At 42.6% G+C, this 20,543-nt stretch overlaps 2 protein-coding genes across 2 annotated transcripts in view; both read left to right on the top strand.

Annotated features, from left to right (window-relative positions):
* LOC120933672 (beta-1,3-galactosyltransferase 5-like) overlaps positions 1–20,543 on the top strand; it is a 230,388-nt gene that overhangs the window by 30,346 nt on the left and 179,499 nt on the right. The gene's annotated exons all lie outside the window — the stretch shown is intronic.
* The window catches only part of LOC120933675 (beta-1,3-galactosyltransferase 5-like), a 55,752-nt gene continuing 47,068 nt past the window's right edge, over positions 11,860–20,543 (top strand). The window contains exon 1 of the mRNA XM_040347012.1: positions 11,860–11,969. The gene's annotated coding sequence lies outside the window, so the exon portion shown is untranslated. The remainder of the gene's footprint in view (positions 11,970–20,543) is intronic.

Below are 20,543 nucleotides of genomic sequence, written 5' to 3'. Positions count from 1 at the left end.
AATCAATAGGCCTGTGCGGCGGACTTAGCCGCAATGCACACTGGGAAATGTAGGCGCCTGCGCAGTTCAAAAACAACGTCAATCACGTCGGGTCAAGCTTCATTATCATAAAACACGCCCCCTCAGACAAATTTGAATTAGGCGCCCTTACGCCCGCCCGCTTTAGGCTACGCCGCCGTAACTTAGCAGGCAAGTACTTTGAGAATCAAGTACTTGCCTCGCTAACTTACGGCGGCGTAGCCTAAACACGCTAAGCTACGCCGCTGCAAAGTTGCGGCCATCTCTTTGAATCTAGCCAAGAGTGTCCAAATCCAATCCCTTGCAATGCTCCATACACCCACTCAGCAAAAAACATGCTAGGCAAGAAAGGAATACTCAGAGTCTTCCCCACCTTTTTATAGACTTCTATATTGAAAGGGCACTGAAGCAAGAAGTGGTCCGTGGTTTCCACTTCACCCTGACACTCCACTCTCGGACAACCACGATTGTCCAAAGAGCGACAATTCGAGTTCCCCCTCACATGGGCCTACCGTGGAGAGCGAGCCAGACCTGGTCCCCAAATTTCAAGGGAATCCGCTCAGAATTTATCAAACGTAGACCCTCCATCATAATATGACCTGGGCAATCCCTTAAGGCCAGTGGCGCATGAAAGATGATCTTTTCACCCAGGAGTGAACATCTCACAGAGCTCTGTTTAATCCATCATCCGAAAATGGAAAGAGTATGGCACAACTGCAAACCTACCAAGACATGGCCGTCCACCTAAACTGACCGGCCGGGCAAGGAGAGCATTCATCAGAGAAGCAGCCAAGAGGTCCATGGTAACTCTGGAGGAGCTGCAGAGATCAACAGCTCATGTGGGAGAATCTGTCCACAGGACAACTATTAGTCGTCTCTCCACAAATCTGCCCTTTATGGAAGAGTGACAAGAAGAAAGACATTGGTGGAAGAAAGACATAAGAAGTCCTGTTTGCAGTTTGTGAGAAGCCATGTGGGGGACACAGCAAACATGTGGAAGAAAGTGCTCTGGTCGAAAAATTCCGACACATGTTCGGAAACAATTTGACGCATGCTCGGAAGCATTGAACTTAATTTTCTCAAGTCGTCGAAGTGTTGTATGTCACCGCGTTCTTGACGGTCGAAAGTTCAGAGAACTTTTGTGTGACTGTGTGTATGCAAGCCAATCTTGAGCGGAATTCCATCGGAAAGACCATCCAAGGTTTTTCCGACGGAAAATCCGATCGTGTTTATACGCGGCATTAGAGACTGCAAAAGACTTGAGACTGGGACGGAGGTCCACCTCCCAGCAGGACAACGACATTAAACATACAGCCAGAGCTACAATGGAATGGTTTAGATCACAGCATATTCATGTGTTAGAATGTCATGTGGTCCAGTCAAAGTCCAGACCTAAATCCAATTGAAAATGTGTGGCAATACTTGAAAATCGCTGATCACAGACGCTCTCCATCCAATCTGACAGAGCTTGAGATATTTTGCAAGGAAGAATGGGCAAAAATGTGCCTCTCTAGATGTGCAAAGCTGGTAGAGACATCCCCAAAAAGACTTGAGGTTCTACAAAGTATTGACTGTCATGGCATGGATACATATACATTTTTATAATTTTCATAATTCATAAAATATACCCAGTCAAGGAGATTCCAGACCAGAGGAAAGGTTGATTGAATTATACTCTCAAGTGGGAGGTGGAAATTAGTATGCAAACTCTTATGTGTATAAATCAGAGACCTGAACAAAGGTTCCACTTTATTCAACCTCAACTGACAATGCTATGACCTGGTGTTTTGAGATCCGACATCAAGGTCTTTGATCAAGGAAGACCCATGTTAAACAGCCCCATTTTTTCAAGAACAAGGTAGCCTTTTCAATAGAAAGCAGATGAAAGGAACAAAACTGGACAGCCGCACTCCAAATCACTTAAAACAAGTGGTCTTTTATTTTTCAACTGTACATACAGTCACTGCAACTCACAACACACAGTATGGCCGACGCGTTTCGCACTTACAATGAGTGCTTAGTCATGGCTAAGCACTCATTGTAAGTGCGAAACGCGTCGGCCATACTGTGTGTTGTGAGTTGCAGTGACTGTATGTACAGTTGAAAAATAAAAGACCACTTGTTTTAAGTGATTTGGAGTGCGGCTGTCCAGTTTTCTTCCTTTCATCTGCTATCATCAGCATTGCCAGCACCTTGGTGGTTCAACAACCCTTGACTACTTACGAGGCTCACCTGGAGCGGTGAGAAATCTATCTCTTTTCAATAGAAACCTGGTGTTGATTTAACTGGCCCCAGGCCTGGATTTTCTCCCTTTGCCTCCCCAAGGCCAGGTCCGTCAATGCCGCCCCAACACACACACACACACGCCATCACATAGGGGGCCTTCATCCAGACCAGCCCAGGGCACAACCCATCAGGGTACAGGGCACATCAGGGCAGAGGGCACATAGCACATCAGGGCACATAGCACATCAGGACACGGTGCACAGGGCACATCAGGACATGAAGCACAGGGCACATCAGGGCACAGGGCACATCAGGGCACAGGGCAAATCAGGGTGCATGGCACATCAGGGCACATGGCACATCAGGGCACATTGCACATTATGGGGCACATCGTTTACCAGCCAGCATGCAGAGTAGTGCAGGAAGCGTGTGTAATAAGTTCTCTCTCATGTCACTCTGCTCCCCGGTGGCCTCTCCTCTCTTCTCGTCCATCCCAGATGATGTCACAAGCAAATGGGGATTGACGAGAAGAGAGGAGGGTCCGCCGGAGAGCAGAGTGACATGAGGGAGCTTATTACACACGCTTCCTGCGCTACTCTACATGCTGGCTAAATCTCAATCTACCCATCAGGCACCAGCTGTCGGCAATTGATGGGTAGATCACCGCGGACCTCCGATTCAGATTAGGCGGCCGCTGTAACCGGCCCACTGAGCCCATCGACCCACCGGGAAACTTCAGGTAGACCCGATGGCCAGTCCCTGCCCCCTGTTGCCGCGGCGCTGGCGCCACCCCTGCCACCCCCCGAGGCCTTGTCTGGAATCCGGCCCTGACTGGCCCCAGACAATGGCAGAGACCCCCGGGTAATTATACACCAGAATGTCCCGAATTGCAAATTTTAAACAGAACTACAAAATATATATATTATACCATACTGGCTATATACAAAAATCAGTATATACCAGAAGTCATCCACATAGTGTCAAAGAACTCGGCACCACTATTCTATGGTTGAAAGGTTGTGTTTGTTTTATCCGATGAATACCTGACAGTCTCAAGATAATTTATTAGGTCAGGGCTCGACAAATCCCGGGCACCAGGTCGCCATGGCGACTAGAAATGGGGTCCTGGCGACTTGGCTTGGAAGGGGGGGGGGATTTTTTTTTTTTTGTGAGCTGGCACCATCTGGTGGTGAGCCATTGGTATAACAAGTTATTGCCACAAGATGTGTAAGCTGGCACCATCTGGTGGTGGCTGTTGGTATTACAAATTAAGCATTACAAGTTAAACAGCAATTCTAATGTAATTTTTCACCATTTTCACTGCCATCTTCTTCCCTCTAATTAGAACCCCCAAACATTATATATATTTTTTATCCTAACACCCTACAGAATAAAATGGCGATCGTTGCAATACTTTTTGTCACGCCGTATTTGCGCAGCGGTCTTGCAAGCGCACTTTTTTGGGGAAAAAATTATACTTTTTTTAATTAAAAAATAAGACAACAGTAAAGTTATCCCCATTTTTTTTTATATTTTGAAAGATAATGTTACGCCGAGTAAATTGATACCCAACATGTCACGCTTCAAAATTACGTCCACTCGTGGAATGGCGCCAAACTTTTACCCTTTAAAATCTCCATAGGCGACGTTTAAAAAACTCTACAGGTTGCATGTTTTGAGTTACAGAGGAGGTCTAGGGCTAGAATTATCGCTCTCGCTCTACCAATCGCGGCGATACCTCACATGTGTGGTTTGAATACCGTTTACATATGTGGTCGCTGCTCACGTACGTGTTCGCTTCTGCGCGCAAGCTCTTCGGGACGGAGCGCGTTTTCTGGCTCCTAACTTTTTTAGCTGGCTCCTAGATTCCAAGCAAATTTGTCAACCTCTGGATTAGGTCTAAATTTCTTATAGCCAGCAAAGTACTCGAGATGGGGGACAGCGAATAAAAGGGTCATGAAGGCAAGCGATCACCACGTCACAGTAACATGAAACATATAAAGACACCATCATTTTGATTACACATTTACCATGATCACTAATGGGCGGGTGAGAATTAGGACAGTTACTGCCCATATTTGGAACCAACCAATCATGAGATGGTAAACATAGGGTGCGAAGGTACCAATCCAACAATTGGAATTATTGCACCCTATATAAACAGAAACACAGATGATTGGAGGATGATAATTCACAAACCGATACACGCCCTGGGCAAATTCAAAGCTTGCTGATAATTGACCACTCTCCATCTCATTGGACTTTGCTGCTGGAACTAGATAAATTTACTTGTAATTCTTTGGACATCTTTTAAACAGTGGTGAGATACAGACAGACCTTACAGATATTAACCACCCAGGCCAATTCTGACATTTCTCTTCTACATGTAAAAATCATCATTTATTTGCTAGAAAATTACATAGAACCCCAAACATTATATATGTTTTTTTTTAGCAAAGACCCTAGAGAATACAATGGCAGTCATTGCAATTTTTTATCTCGCACAGTATTTGCGCAACAATTTTGTTTTGTGCTTAAAAAAAACAGTAAAGTTAGCCCAATTTTTTTGTATAATGTGAAAGACGAAGTTACGCCGAGTAAATAGATACCTAACTTGCACACGCTTGTGGAATGGCGCCATACTTCGGTACTTAACCACTTGTCAACTGGGCAATTTCACCCCCTTCCTGCCCAGGCCTAGGGATGAGCCGAACATCCAGAACATGCGAACAGACCAAAAGATCACGCAAACATTTGAACACCGTTAAAGTCTATGGGACTCGAACGTGAGAAATCAAAAGTGTGAATTTTAAAGGCCAATATGCAAGTTATTGTCCTAAAAAGTGTTTGGGGACCCGGGTTCTGCCCCAGGGAACATGTATCAATGCAAAAAAAAGTTTTAAAAAGGCAGTTTTTTTTGGGAGCATTGATTTTAATAATGCTTAAAGTGAATCAATAAAAGTGAAATATTCCTTTAAATTTCATACCGGGGCAGTGTCTATAGTATGCCTGTAAAGTAGCGCATGTTTCCCATGCACAAAATGTAATTTCTAAAGGAAAAAAAGTCATTTAAAATCACTCGCGGCTATTCATGAATTGTCGGTCCCGGCAATACAGAGAAAAGTCATTGAAAAAAATGACAGGGGTCCCTCCCCCCAGTCCATTACTAGGCCCTTTGGGTCTGGTATGAATATTAAGGGGAACCCCTGCTACTTTTTAATGACTTTTATCTGTATTGCCGGGACCCGACAATTCATTAATAGCGCAAGTAGTTTTAAATTACTTGTTTTCCTTCAAAAATTAAATTTTGTGCAGGGAACCAAAATAATAAAAATAAAATAATGTGTGGGGGTCCCCCCAATTTTTTTTACTACTAATGGCGGCGATCAGCGATTAATTTCATGACTGCGACATTATGGCGGACACTTCGGACAATTTTGACACATTTTTGGGACTATAAAAATGCAGTGATTACTGTGAAAATTACAATTGCAGCTTGGGAGTTAACCACTAGGGGGCACTGTAGGGGTTAAGTGTGACCTCATCTGTGTTTCTAACTGTAGGGGGGCGGGGCTGGATGTGTGACATCAGTGATCGTCTTTCCCTATATCAGGGAACAGACGATCACTGACATTGCCACAATGAAGAACGGGGAAGGTGTGTTTACACACACCTCTCCCCGCTCTTCAGCTCCGGTGACCGATTGCGGGACACCGGCGGTGATCGGGTCTGCGGGTCCCGCGGGCGCGGTCACGGAGCTTCGGACTGGGTCGCGTGCGCACCGCTGGCGGCGCGCTCGCGACCCCACGGCTGGGCTTAAAGAGACACGTACAGGTACGTGATTGTGTCGTGCCATTCTGCCGACGTATATCGGGGTCCTTAAGTGGTTAAATTACTTGGGAGATATGTATACATTGCTAAGAATTCCCCATAGATTAACCACTTTATGACCGGCTGCTGTCGTTTGACGGCGGCACAGTGGCTCTCCTGCACGAATTGCCATAGCTGTACAGCAGCTCGCACATGCTCAGTTGTGGGCGGGCGCGTGCCCGCCGGTCACAGGACTCGATGTCCTCCGGTGGCCCTCGATTGCCTTGTACACAGGCAGAACGAGGAGATGCCTATGTAAACAAGGCATTTCCACGCTCTGACAGGTGACATGACAGGGATCTACTGTCCCTAGTGGTCGGGAACAGTGATTACTGTCATGTCACAGTAAGCCCACCCCCCACAGTTAGAAACACTCATAGGAATGCAGTTAACCCCTCGATCACCCCAAGTGTTAACCAGTGGCGTATTTAATCTGGTCTGTCACCATAAGCAGTTGCTGAATGGTCTTCACCTTGTACCTGTATTTCTGAGATCTGACCCATTGAACCGGCTTACCTGTGTATGACCCGACTCTCCCCTGGACTTCTCCTTGGTTCCTGCCTCACGCTTTTTCATATGATCCCTCTGACTTCTGCCTCTTTTCTGGACTCGTCTTTGCCTGCTAATTCTGGACTGTGCTGCCCGGCTGTTACTGACCTTGACCTGCTTCTTGGACTTACTCGGCCAATGACTCGGTCCCTCATTGCACGGCCGCTGCTGGTCACTGCCTGCACACCGGTTCTGCTACTATTTCCTGCTTTGGTGCCAAGCTGCTTCAGTATCCTGAGGACAGTGACCCCCAGATCTGTCCACCTGAAGAGCGGACTTCACTAGCCAGCTTATCTGGCACTCGGGCCACTCCATGCCCTCACACTTTCTGTTTTTACCTTCAGGAGTGTTGGGCAAAAGGGTCCAAGAGAGGCCTCCACAGCATTCCAGTTGTCACCAGGTACGTGAAAACCATGCCAGACTGATAAAAAATACTGCATGCAGTACTTTTTCTCAGAGCACCCACACACCATCGCACTGCAATGGTGTGAACTGGACCAGGGACAGACTGACAACTCATGGGGCCCCCGGGCAATAGAAGATTATGGGGCCCCTGGGCTAGCAGATGGCCACCACACCAGGAGGCAGTGCAGAGGCGGGGCAGCTAAAATCTCGGGATTTTCACATCAAAAGCATGTCGGTTTCGGACATATCAGCTACAGATCTAAAAAAAACATAGATTTTTACATACTGTCCCTGGTTTTACTGAGCCATGCAACCCTGATGGGGCCCCCTAGTGCCATGGGGCCCTCGGGCAGTGCCCGAGTGACTCAATGGTCAGTCTGCCCCTGAACTGGACACATAGGAGCCTCTGAGGACAGCATTAAGCCGAAACGTTTTGGGCGGGGCTTCCTGGAGTGATGTCCGCCCACATACTGTAGCCTGTGCCCCCCGCGGGTTGGTCTGACAGCCGGAGCCAACAGGTGTTCTTTCCTTAGTGTGAGGCTGACACACTGGAAATAGAAGTGTGCTGTACCTTTTAATGGGGAAATAAACATTAATGCAGTGGGGTTTTCCTGTCCGAATAGTTTTTTGAATATTTGCCCAAAGTGTTTAAGGTGAGGCTTCGCTTGTGAACATTACCTTTTTGATTTATTGCACACAAAGGCAATTTACAATTTTGAGTTTGGAAATATTTGATGGATTCTATATGAACTTTTTATGTATACTTTGTATAGTCACATTATTTTGATGTTATTTATCGATGTATTTGCACATTTATTTTTTTGATTTTTGATTAACTTTGTGATGAATTTTTTTTGTGATTGTATAATTTGGACATACAAACTCTACATTATTTATTCATTACATTATTTATTCATTTAATTATTTATTTATTTGCACATGGTGATTCGCATTTTTTGATGAACTCCTTTTTTTTTATGATTGGATGATTTGGACACACATTCTTAATGTTATTTATTCATTATTTACATATTTATTCATTCATTCATTTAGTTATTTACTTATTTATTCCTTTATGTATTTATTTGCACATGGTAATTTACATATGAATTTTTATTAAACCTTTTTTGTTTTTTTTATGATTGGATAATTTGGACATACATTCTTTATGCTGTTTATACATTATGGGCCAGATTCACATATAATTACGTTGCTCCTGGGCAGCGTAACGTATGTGATTTACGTTACACCGCCGCAGGTTTACAGCGTAAGTGCCTGATTCTCAGAACACTTACCTGTAAACTTGCGGCGGTGTATCGTAAATGCGCTCGGCGCAAGCCCGCCCAATTCAAATGGGGCGGGCACCATTTAAATTAGGCGCGTTCCCGCGCCGAGCGTACTGCGCATGCTCCGTCGGGTAAATTACCCGACGTGCATTGCGCTAAATGACGTCGCACGGACGTCATTTGCTTAGACGTTAACGTAAATGGCATCCAGCGCCATTCACGGACGTCTTACGCAAACGACGTTGATTTTTAAATTTCGACGCGGGAACGACGGCCATACTTAACATGGCTTAGGACAACTAGGGCTCAGCCCTAATTTTACGCGGCGTAACTCGACGGAAACGACGTACAGTTAGATCGACGGGCCGTTCGGACCTTCGGGGATCGCCGTAAGTATTCATTTGCATATTCTACGCCGGCCGCAATGGCCTCGCCACCTAGCGGCCGGCCTAGATCTGCATCCTTAAGATCCGACAGTGTAATTCAATTACACCTGTCGGATCTTAGGGCTAGCTATGCGTAACTGATTCTATGAATCAGCCGCATAGTTAGGACGGCCGTAACACAGAGATACGACGTATCAGGAGATACGCCGTCGTATCTCTTTTGTGAATCTGGCCCTATTTACTTATTTTTTCATTCATTCATGTATTTATTTTCTTATTTCTTCCTTTATGTATTTTTTTATTTGCACATGGTAATTTACATATGAATTTTTTATTAACTATTTTTTTTTAATGATTGGATAATTTGGACACACAAATAATACATTGTTTATTCATCACATTATGCATTCATTTATGTATTCCTTTATTTTTTTATTCATTCATTCATTTATTTAGTTGCACATGACGATTTAACTATGAATTTTTGATTAACTCTTTTTTTTTTTAAAGATTGGATAATTTGGACACATACTTTATGCTATTTATTCATTATTTACCTATTTATTTATTTATTCATTCATTCATTTATTTATTCATTCATTTATTTATGTGCACATGGTAATTTAGATATGAATTTTTGATTAACTCTTTTTTTTTAATGATTGGATAATTTAGACTCAATCTATACATTGTTTATTCATCACATTATGTATTAATTTATTATTTCATTTATTTATTCCATTATTTATTTATTCATTCATTTATTTATTTATTTGCACATGGTGATTTACATATGAATTTTTCATTAACTCTTTTTTTTTTAATGATTGGATAATTTAGACTCAAACTCTACATTGTTTATTCATCACATTATGTATTAATTTATTATTTCATTTATTTTTTCCATTATTTCTTTATTTATTCATTCATTTATTTATTTATTTGCACATGGTGATTTACATATGAATTTTTCATTAACTCTTTTTTTTTTATGATTGGATAATTTAGACTCAAACTCTACATTGTTTATTCATCACATTATGTATTAATTTATTATTTCATTTATTTCTTCCATTATTTATTTATTTATTTATTTATTTATTTATTCACTTATTTATTTATTTGCACAGTGTGATTTACATATACATTTTTCATTAACTCTTTTTTTTTTAATGATTGGATAATTTAGACTCAAACTATACATTGTTTATTCATCACATTATGTATTAATTTATTATTTCATTTATTTATTCCATTATTTATTTATTTATTTATTTATTTATTTATTTATTTATTCACTTATTTATTTATTTGCACATGGTGATTTACATATACATTTTTCATTAACTCTTTTTTTTTTAATGATTGGATAATTTAGACTCAAACTATACATTGTTTATTCATCACATTATGTATTAATTTATTATTTCATTTATTTATTTATTCCATTATTTCTTTATTTATTCATTAATTTCTTTATTTATTTGCACATGGTGCTTTACATATGAATTTTTCATTAATCATTTTTGTTTTTTTTATGATTGGATAATTTGGACACACAGGCCCGGATTCAGATAGAATTGTCTATCTATCGGCGGGCGTAACGTATTGCAGATACGTTACGCCGCCGTAAATTAGGCCTCAAGTTCCGTATTCAGAAAGGAATTGCGCCCTATGTTATGGCGGCGTAACGTATGTGTGTCGGCGTAAGCCCGCCTAATTCAAATGGGGATGATGTGGGCGTGTTTTATTTAAATGAACGGTGACCCCGCCGTTCGTGAAAAAATCCCAGGGCGCATGCTCAAAATTATGCCGCAAATTGTCATTGCTTTAGACGTGAACGTAACTTACGTACAGCCCTATTCGCGAACGACTTACGCAAACGACGTAAAATTTTCAAAATTCGACGCGGGAACGACGTCCATACTTAACATTGGTTACGCCTCATACAGCAGGGGTAACTTTACGCCGGAAAAAGCCTAACGTAAACGAGGTAAAAAAATTCGCCGGCCGGACGTACGTTTCTGAATCGGCGTATCTACCTAATTAGCATATTCATCACGTAACGTAACTATACGGAAGCGCCACCTAGCGGCCAGCGTAAATATGCAGCCTAAGATACGACGGTGTAAGACACTTACGCCGGTCGGATCTTAGGGAAATCTATGCGTAACTGATTCTATGAATCAGTCGCATAGATACGACGCCGTACACTCAGAGATACGAAGGCGTATCCGGAGATACGCCGTTGTATCTCCTTTCTGAATCTGGCCCACTATCTTTACGTTATTTATTCATTACATTATTTATTCATTTCTTTATTCATGTATTTATTTATTCATTTATTTAATTCTCTTTTTTTTTTTTTTGCACATGGTAATTTACATATGAATTTTTTGATGAATTTATTTATTTATGTATTTATTTATTTGCACACGATAATGGATATATAGTATCTTGCAGCTATTAGAGCACAGTCACAAATTTGGATTTTTGTACATAGGAGACAAGGCATTTTGCCTGGTCCATGCGGTGGGACTGCGCTGAAATAGCTGCCCAATGCAGTCCCACTGCATCTGATATGAATAGACCCTAATGCCTGGTACACTCGATGAGAATATCGGACAAAAACAAAAATGCATTTGGAGCGATCGTCTAATAATCCATTCATTTGTACACAGATTTTCAAGAGCCGATCATAACAGTTCTTGTGAAAATATCTGAAGGGACAAACACAATTTTTTTTTGTAAGACAACAGAATGAACAATTTTTGTTTAATTAGTATAGTATTTTTCTGAAAAAAAATCGAGCGCATGCTCGGAAACAAAAGAATACATTACAGTACAATACATCACATCATTTCCGAAGTTGTATTCTGTCTTACGAAATTTTTGTAGCTTAGTAACCTATCCCTCTTCGATATGAGACTAGCTTGCAAAAAAACTTGCGTAATAGGCATTAAAGTTTGGAATGTTGGGAAGGCAGTCCCCATCTGTGTATCCAATGTCTGCCCAGTGCCTGTAGGCATCTTTTTTGAAGGTTGAGCTTCTTTGACGGTAAATCCCACCTGTATAACCGGTTGTTATCTGTTGCCTTGGGGCATCTCAGAAGGTTGAGCTTCTTGCAAAGCGAAAATTTTCACATTTGTGATCGTCTCTGGATTTTATACTCTTCTTATTCCTGTTGGTCAGCTCAGTTTTTTTATATAGTGGCTTACTTCATATGTTTGTGAGTATTATTATTGTTTATTTTACAATAACTAGGTGGCCAGGAGTTCGGGAGGTCAGTAAGCTCTGCGTTATCTGTTTTGTCTACTATTATGGAAAATTGTTGCCTTATTTACTGTAATTTGCCTTTCCTGGAGCACTTAATGTCAGTTTGGGTTGGCCAGGAGTTCCCTGGTATGATGTGCTCCAGGAATATAAAAAAATATTGCCATAATTACAGTAATTTTCCATTCCTGGAGCACTTCATGTAAGCCTAGGTTGGCCATGAGTAGCCTGAGACATTGTTATCCAGGAATATGGGAAAGTGTTGCCATGCTTACCGTAATTTTCCTTTCCTGGAGCACTTCATGTCAGCCTAGGTTGACCATGAGTAGCCTGACATGATGTGCTCCAGAAATATGGAAAATTGTTGCCATACTTACCGTAATTTTCCTTTCCTGGAGCATTTCATGTCAGCTTAGGTTGGCCATGAGTAGCCTGACATGATGTGTTTCAGAAATCTGGAAAATTGTTGCCTTATTTAATGTAATTTTCCTTTGCTGGAGCACTTCGTGTCAGCCTTGGTTGGCCATGAGTAGCTTGCCTTGATGTGCTCCAGGAATATGGAAAATTGTTGCCTTATTTATCGTAATTTGCCTGTCCTGGACCACTTCATGTCAGCCTAGGTTGGCCAGGAGTACCCTGACATGATGTGCTCCAGAAATATGGGAAATTGTTGCCATACTTACTGTAATTTTCCTTTCCTGGAGCACTTCATGTCAGCCTAGGTTGACCATGAGTAGCTTGACATTATGTGCTCCAGGAATATGGGAAATTGTTGCCTTATTTCATGTAATTTGCCTGTCCTGGAGCACTTCATGTCAGCCTAGGTTGGCCAGGAGTACCCTGACATGATGTGCTCCAGAAATATGTGAAATTGTTGCCTTATTTAATGTAATTTGCCTTTCCTGGAGCACTTCATGTCAGCCTAGGTTGACCATGAGTAGCCTGACATGATGTGCTCCAGAAATATGGAAAATTGTGTCCATATTTACTGTAGTTTTCCTTTCCTGGAGCACTTCATGTCAGCTTAGGTTGGCCAGGAGTAGCCTTAAACGATGTTCTCCAGGAATATGGAAAATTGTTGCCATACTTACCGTAATTTTCCTTTCCTGGAGCACTTCATGTCAGCCTAGGTTGACCATGAGTAGCCTGACATGATGTGCTCCAGAAATATGGGAAATTGTTGCCTTACTTAATGTAATTTTCTTTTGCTGGAGCACTTTGTGTCAGCCTCGGTTGGCCATGAGTAGCTTGACTTGATGTGCTCCAGAAATATGAGAAATTGTTGCCTTACTTACAGTAATTTTCCTTTCCTGGAGCATTTCATGTCAGCTTAGGTTGGCCATGAGTAGCCTGACATGATGTGTTTCATAAATCTGGAAAATTGTTGCCTTATTTAATGTAATTTTCTTTTGCTGGAGCACTTCGTGTCAGCCTTGGTTGGCCATGAGTAGTTTGACTTGATGTGCTCCAGGAATATGGAAAATTGTTGCCCTATTTATCGTAATTTGCCTGTCCTGGACCACTTCATGTCAGCCTAGGTTGACCATGAGTAGCCTTAAACGATGTTCTCCAGGAATATGGAAAATTGTTGCCATACTTACCATAATTTTCCTTTCCTGGAGCACTTCATGTCAGCCTAGGTTGACCATGAGTAGCTTGACATGATGTGCTCCAGGAATATGGGAAATTGTTGCCTTATTTAATGTAATTTGCCTTTCCTGGAGCACTTCATGTCAGCCTAGGTTGACCATGAGTAGCTTGACGTGATGTGCTCTAGGAATATTGAAAATTGTTGCCTTATTTATCGGAATTTGCCTTTCCTAAAGCACTTCCTGTAAGCTTAGTTTGTCCAGGAGTACCCTGGCATGATGTGCTCCAGAAATATGGGAAATTGTTGCCTTATTTCATGTAATTTGCCTTTCCTGGAGCACTTCATGTCAGCCTAGGTTGGCCAGGAGTACCCTGACATGATGTGCTCCAGAAATATGGGAAATTGTTGCCATACTTACTGTAATTTTCCTTTCCTGGAGCACTTCATGTCAGCCTAGGTTGACCATGAGTAGCCTGACATGATGTGCTCCAGAAATATGGAAAATTGTTGCCATATTTACTGTAGTTTTCCTTTCCTGGAGCACTTCATGTCAGCTTAGGTTGGCCAGGAGTAGCCTGACATGATCTTCTCCAGGAATAAGGAAAATTGTTGCCATACTTACCGTAATTTTTCTTTCCTGGAGCACTTCATGTCAGCCTAGGTTGACCATGAGTAGCTTGACGTGATGTGCTCTAGGAATATGGAAAATTGTTGCCTTATTTATCGTAATTTGCCTTTCCTAAAGCACTTCCTGTAAGCTTAGGTTGGCCAGAAGTAGTCTGACATGATGTGCTCCAGGAATATAGAAAAGTGTTGCCTTATTTAACGTAATTTTTCTTTCCTGGAGCACTTCATGTCAGCCTAGGTTGACCATGAGTAGCTTGACATGATGTGCTCCAGGAAAAGGGAAAATTGTTGCCATACTTACTGCAATTTTCCTTTCCTGGAGCACTTCATGTCAGCTTAGGTTGGCCATGAGAAGCCCGACATGATGTGTTTCTGAAAGATGGAAAATTGTTGCCTTATTTAACGTAATTTTTCTTCAGCCTCGGTTGACCATGAGTAGCTTGACGTGATGTGCTACAGGAGTATGGAAAATTGTTCCCTTATTTATCGTAATTTGCCTTTCCTAGAGCACTTCATGGCAGCTTAGGTTGGCCAGAAGTAGCCTGACATAATGTTGTTCTCCAGAAATATGGAAAATTGTTGCCATACTTACTGTCATTTTCCATTCCTGGAGCACTTCATGTCAGCCTAGATTGGACATGAGTAGCCTGACATGATGTGTTTCAAAAATACGGAAAATTGTTGCCTTATTTACGGTAATTTGCCTTTGCTGGAGCACTTCATGTCAGCCTAGGTTGACCATGAGTAGCCTAACATGATGTGCTCCAGAAATATGGGAAATTGTTCCCATACTTGCTGCAATTTTCCTTTCCTGAATGCTCATCATTTTTTATAATTATTTATAGTTATTTATTATATTATAATTTATGATTTTGTGTTTCAAACTTTATCATACCTGGGATGTCTACTAGACTTTGGTTTGGACAGATTTAAGCAGTGGCAGCTGGTGCTCAAAAAAACCCCATAAAACTGACAAAAAATCCCATAAAACTCCATAAATTGCAGCCACTGTGCCATCAAATGCAGCAACTGTGCTATCAAACGCAGCCACTGTGCCCATCAAACGCAGCCACTGTGCCCATCAAACGTAGCCACTGTGCCATCAAACGCAGCCACTGTGCCATCAAACGCAGCCACTGTGCCCATCAAACGCAGCCACTGTGCCCATCAAACGCAGCCACTGTGCCCATCAAACGCAGCCACTGTGCCCATCAAACGCAGCCACTGTGCCCATCAATTGCTGCCACTGTGCCATCAAATGCAGCCACTATGCCCATCAAAAGCACCCTAGAGAATAAAATGGCGGTATTTGCAATACTTATTGTCACACCGTATTTGCACAGAGGTCTTATGCCCTGTTTACACGATCGGTCCATCCGATGAAAACGGTCTGATATACCGGTTTCATCGATTAACCAATGAAGCTTGACTGATGGTCAGTCGTGCCTACACACCATCGGTTAAAAAACGATCGTGTCAGAACGCGGTGATGTAAACCACGTACGACGGCACTATAAAGGGGAAGTTCAAATCCAATGGCGCCACCCTTGGGGCTGCTTTAGCTGATTTTGTGTTAGTAAAAGACGATTCGCGTTTTTCTGTCTGTTACAGCGTGATGAATGTGCTAGCTCCATAACGAACGCTAGTTTTACCAGAACGAGCGCTCCCGTCCCCTAATTTAGTCTGAGCATGCATGGATTTTTAACCGATGGACGTGCCTTAAAACGATAGTTTTTTTTCTATCGGTTAGGTATCCATCGGTTAAATTTAAAACAAGATTGCTTTTTTTTAACCTATGGATAAATAACCGATGGGGCCCACACACAATCGGTTTGGACCGATGAAAACGGTCCATCAGACCGTTCTCATCGGTTTGACCGATCGTGTGTACGCGGCATTAAAAGAGCAATTTTTTTTTTAAAAAATGTATTAAACAATAAGACATCAGTAAAGTTAGCCCAATTTTTTTTTATATTGTGAAAGATAATGTTACATCGAGTAAATTGATACCCAACATGTCACGCGTCAAAGTTGTGCCCGCTCGTGGAATGGCGACAAACTTTTACCCTTAAAAATCTCCATAGGCGATGTTTAAAAAATTCTACAGGTTGCATGTTGTGAGTTACAGAGAAGGTCTAGCTCTAGAATTATTGCTCTCGCTCTAACGATTGCAGCGATGCGTCACATGTGTAGTTTGAACACCGTTTTCATATGCGGACGCTGCTCACGTATGCGTTCGCTTCTGCACCCGAATATTATTATTATTATTTATTTTACTTTATTTTGACACTATTTTTAGAAAAAAAAATGTCACTTTTATTTCTATTACAAGGAATGTAAACATCCCTTGTAATAGAAAAAAAAGCATGATAGGTCCTCTTAAATATGAGATCTGGGGTCAAAAAAAACCTCACATCTCATATTTGGACTAAAACGCTATAAAAAAAAGTCATGTCCCTTTAAGACCTATGGGTGGAAGTGATGTTTTGACGTTGCTTCCGCCCTGCAGTGATATGGAGATGGGAGGGGGCCATCTTCCCCTCACTCGTCTCCGCAGCCAGGGAGAGGACCCGATCACCTCCGCCGGTAAGCGGCAGAGGGCACCGGAAAGCGGTGGGAGAGGGGACCCTCTTCTGTCGCCGATCAAAAGTGATCCCACGCCATATCCACAGCAGAGACCACTTTTATCTTGTAGCGGACCGCCCACTGAAGAAGTGATACCGGGTTATGGTAGTTAGCTGCTGCCATAACAAAGGTATTTCTCTTCAAACAGCCGACGCATAACGACGGCGGGAGGTCCGTAAGTGGTTAAAGAGAAAGTAAACCCTCTGAAAAAAAAATACACCCTGCAAGACAAAGTCATAATGAGCTAGTATGCATAGCATACCTTGTTTCCTTGAAAGTAAGACATCCCCCGAAAATAAGACCTCCCCCAAACATAAGGCATCCCGTTAATAAGGCCCCCTGAAGCTACCGTAACTCTGTACCCAGGACCGTAGCGGCGGGGCGCCGCTGAGCAGCTTACTGTTGGCCACAGCGCAGACGGAGCAGACAGGAAGTGCTGGCCGACTCACAATTAGACAGTGAGTAGAGCGAAGCAGGAGCCAGGCACATTGTGTGGACACACAGGGGTGACTGAGATAGGGGGGAAATGTCCGATAAAGGGGTGGGGGGATGTCTGGTGAAGGTGTCCACTGGCACAGGGGTGGGGGAGGGGGTCACTTAAAATGACATTTGTTCAACAATAAATGTGTACCGTATTCTTCTTCATGGAAAAATAAGACATCCCCTGAAAATAAGACCTAGCGCATGTTTGGGAGACAAAAATTAATATAAGACACTGTCTTATTTTCAGGGCAACAGGGTACTAGCTCATTATGAATTACTTACCTGAGATTGAAGCCCCCACGACGGTCCTCGTTCCCCTCCTCTGTCGCCGCCATCTCTCCCGGAGTGACTTCCGGGTATCGTGGCTCCGGCGCCGTGACTGGCTGGAGCCGAGATGACGTGACTGGGGACTCCCAAGCACGCAGGAGTCGCCAGTCACGGCACGATCAGAGAGGGCACGCTTAGTGCGCCTGGGCCGTAGACATCGGTGCCAGTCTTTTTTGCAAATATCTCCTAAACTGTGTAGGTTAAGGAGATATTTCTTGCACTTACAGGTAAGCCTTAATCTAGGCTTACCTGTAGGTAAAAGTGGTCTGTATTGCCGCGTACACACGACCGTTATGCCGCGTACACACGATCATTTTTCGGCATGTAGAAAAAACTATGTTTTTCCAACTTCATCATTAAAACGACGTTGCCCACACACCATCGTTTTTAAAAAATGCTCTAGCAAAGCGCGGTGACGTACAACACATACGACGGCACTATAAAGGGGAAGTTCCATTCGGATGACGCCACCCTTGGGGCTGCTTTAGCGGATTCCGTGTTAGTAAAAGACGATTCGCGCTTTTCTGTCTGTTACAGCGTGATGAATGTGCTTACTCCATTATGAACGGTAGTTTTACCATAACGAGCGTTCCCATCTCATAACTTGCTTCTGAGCATGCGCGGGTTTTTAACGTAGTTTTAGCCCACACACGATAATTTTTTACAACCCGAAAAACGACATTGTTAAAAAATGCAGCATGTTCGAAAAAAAATTGGGTCGTTTTTCAGAACCCGAAAAATGATGTGAAGCCCACACACGATCATTTTAAATGACATTTTTTAAAAACTTTGTTTTTTTCATGCCAAAAAATTATCGTGTGTACGCGGCATTATTCATGTCATGGAAAAAAAACAACGTTTTTCTCGACGTGATTCCTCTCAAGCCTGCCTTGCATACACACGATCGTGAAAAAAAATGCTCGAGCAAAGCGCGGTGAGGTACAACACGTACGACGGCACTATAAAGGGGAAGTTCCATTTGAATGGCGCCACCCTTTGGGCTGATTATGCAAATTTCCCTTCTCATAACTAGCTTCTGAGCGTTTTTTCCCCCTCGTTAAAGCGTACACACGACCGTTTTTCACGACGAGAAAAACGACGATGTGAAAAACGACGAGAAAAAATAGAGCAGGTTCTAAATTTTTAACGCCCATTTTTCGCGCCGAGAAAAAATGCTCTGGAGCCCACACACGACCGTTTTTCACGACCAATTAAAAAAATTGCATTTTCTCGTCATGAAAAACGGTCGTGTGTATGCGGCATAAGGGTGGACTACTTTTGTACGAGAAAAATTGGATGCGAACGACTGCGCATGCCAGAAGCAATAAGCAAGAACAAGAATTTGTGTATATTAGTTCTATATTAGGACTATTTGCATTTTATGAAGTGTGGGGAGGGTGACAAACTGATGATGAGTCATTATCAAGCCTCGTACACACGCATGGTTTTCTCGACAAGAAAACTGCTGGCAGAGCTTTTTGCAGAGAAAACCGTGCTTGTGAAGGACCGTTCTCATCGTTTAACCGATGAAGCTGACTGATGGTCTGATGTACCTACACACCACAGGTTAAAAAAACGATGGAGTCCAACGCGGTGACGTAAAACACAACGACGTGCAGAGAAAAATGAAGTTCAATGCTTCCAAGCATGCGTCAACTTGATTTTGAGCATGCGCAGGTTTTTAACCGATGCTTTTGCGTACTAACCATCGGTTTTGACCTATCGGTTAGGCGTCCATCGGTTGAATTTTAAAGCAAGTTCTACATTTTTGGACCGAAGGATACCTTTAGTCCGTTTTCATCGGTTTTGACCGACCGTGCGTACGTGGCCTAAGGCTTCCTTCAAAAATACAAAGTTTATTCTTCAAGATAGACAAGCAATAAGACAATGCTTACATATTGGCAGCTGGTAACACATGGCAAGATGGTAATTCATAAGGTTTCAGAAGGAGGATCTCTGCTGGGTTTCCATAGTGAAAGCTTCCTGCTGGGTGGGCTTCCTACCCCCATCTCCCTGCAGGGTCGGGTGACCCTGAGATCCTAGCTAGCTACTCACATGGATTCTTATACTGTTCTAAAAGCCAAGCTAAGCATATTTACTTTTAGAATAGCTCCAAGGAAGGTGGTGAGGCTACTGTCACAAACGTAACACCCACTTGTGTATATTAAGTAACATATCTCCACCCATTGTCTTGACGTAGAACTCCAAAAATACATGTAACCTACAACAGATGACCTTTCTCTTTCCTCATCAACCTTCAAAATTACCATGTTTAAATATTGATTCTCAGAAACTTTTATCACATAAAATAGTAATAAATTCAATATCTAACAGCCAGAAACACAAAGGGGAGTCCTTCAACATTCTCTGCATCCGGTGGCAATGCAAGGTCATCACTCTGGAGACGAAGAGGAAACTCCCCCATCCGACATTCTTCCCCACGTCAACATAGAGGAATTCATACTGTGCCGACACCACCGCCATCAACACAATGCTATGAAACCCCTCGTAATTAAAATAATAACCTGAGTGGGGTGGTGGCACGATGCGGACATGCTTCCCGTAGATTGCTCCTCCGCAGTTGGGGAAGTCCCACCACATGGCAAACTCGGATGCCACAGTCTGCCATTCCTGTGGCGTGGAAGGAAGCTGTGGAGTCACACAAGATAATAAAAAAATATTAGTACTTTTTCACATAACATTGCAAGCAGATTATACAAAAACATTATTTGCCAACATCATTATCACATTTATTTTAACCACTTAAGACCCGGACCATTATGCAGGTAAAGGACCTGGCCAGTTTTTGCGATTCGGCACTGCGTCGCTTTAACTGACAATTGCGCGGTCGTGCGACGTGGCTCCCAAACAAAATTG

Source organism: Rana temporaria, chromosome 3, assembly GCF_905171775.1.
Source record: "Rana temporaria chromosome 3, aRanTem1.1, whole genome shotgun sequence".
NCBI lineage: Eukaryota > Metazoa > Chordata > Amphibia > Anura > Ranidae > Rana > Rana temporaria.
Note: the sequence above shows the minus strand (reverse complement) of the source record. Positions and strands in the feature narration are given on the sequence as shown.